Below are 987 nucleotides of genomic sequence, written 5' to 3' on the forward strand. Positions count from 1 at the left end.
GGGAAGGCAGACGAGGGCACAGGGGAGTGCTCGGAGCTGCCACTGTGAACCACAGCTGGCCTCTGCGAGGGATCCGATGGCATTCGGGTGACGACACGTACGGAGTGAGTGCATCTGGGAAAATAACTTGGAGGAGAATCAGCTTCTTGACCTGAGCCCTGAAACCACACCTCGCTTTGTGGGGTCTGAGGAACAAGGTCAGCGTGGCCGGCACGAGGCCGTGAACGAGAAGGCAGAACAGAAGGTGGACAAGATGCCGGTGAGCCAGAGCGCGAGGGCCCCGAGGGCCGTCTGATGGGATTCGGCTGATTCCCTAGATGCAATGAAGAAGCCACTGGAAAACTCTGAGAAGAGTGACATGACCTGGTTTATATTGTTAACGGACTGCAGCAGTGTGCGTGTTGAATTCCAACGGCAGGGGACAAGGGTGGAAGCAGGCGACAGTGATCAGAGCAGGTCAAGTGAGACACGGTTACAGTGCAGGGGCTGAGAGGGGTCAGGGTGTGGCTACCTTTTGAAAGCAGAACGGTCTATATCCTGACAGTCAATGCTTAGTGTGACAGAAAGAGGTGGCTAAGGTGACCCCAACATTGTGACAGAGGAACCGCATGGATGGGACTGCCATTTAGTGAGATGGAAAGGTCACGGGCTGAAGGGCTTTGAAGTGAATCTGGGATGCAGTTTAGGAAACATGGTCTGAGATGTGTCATTGCACATGGATACAGATGTGGGGACGGCTGGTAGGCAGTCGGATGCGTGCCCTGGAGGTACACAAATCTGGGAGTCACCAGCACATGGATGGCGCTTAAAGCCATGACACCGCCAAGGGGGCACAAGGAGAGAAAGACATGGAGCTCGTGCGCTCCGTGAAGCGCACTCAAGCCAATACTCCGAGTACAACGAGCACTCAGGTCGACAAGCCCGCCGCGTCGAAAACATCTAAGACGCAAGTCGGTGTGCTTCAAAATCAGGTTTAAACTTCTTTCT

At 54.6% G+C, this 987-nt stretch overlaps 1 protein-coding gene across 1 annotated transcript in view; it reads right to left on the bottom strand.

Moving 5' to 3' along the window:
- ITFG1 (integrin alpha FG-GAP repeat containing 1) overlaps positions 1 to 987 on the bottom strand; it is a 123,444-nt gene that overhangs the window by 100,521 nt on the left and 21,936 nt on the right. The window lies entirely within an intron of this gene.

This window comes from Pteropus vampyrus, unplaced genomic scaffold (assembly GCF_000151845.1).
Source record: "Pteropus vampyrus isolate Shadow unplaced genomic scaffold, Pvam_2.0 Scaffold228, whole genome shotgun sequence".
Lineage (NCBI taxonomy): Eukaryota > Metazoa > Chordata > Mammalia > Chiroptera > Pteropodidae > Pteropus > Pteropus vampyrus.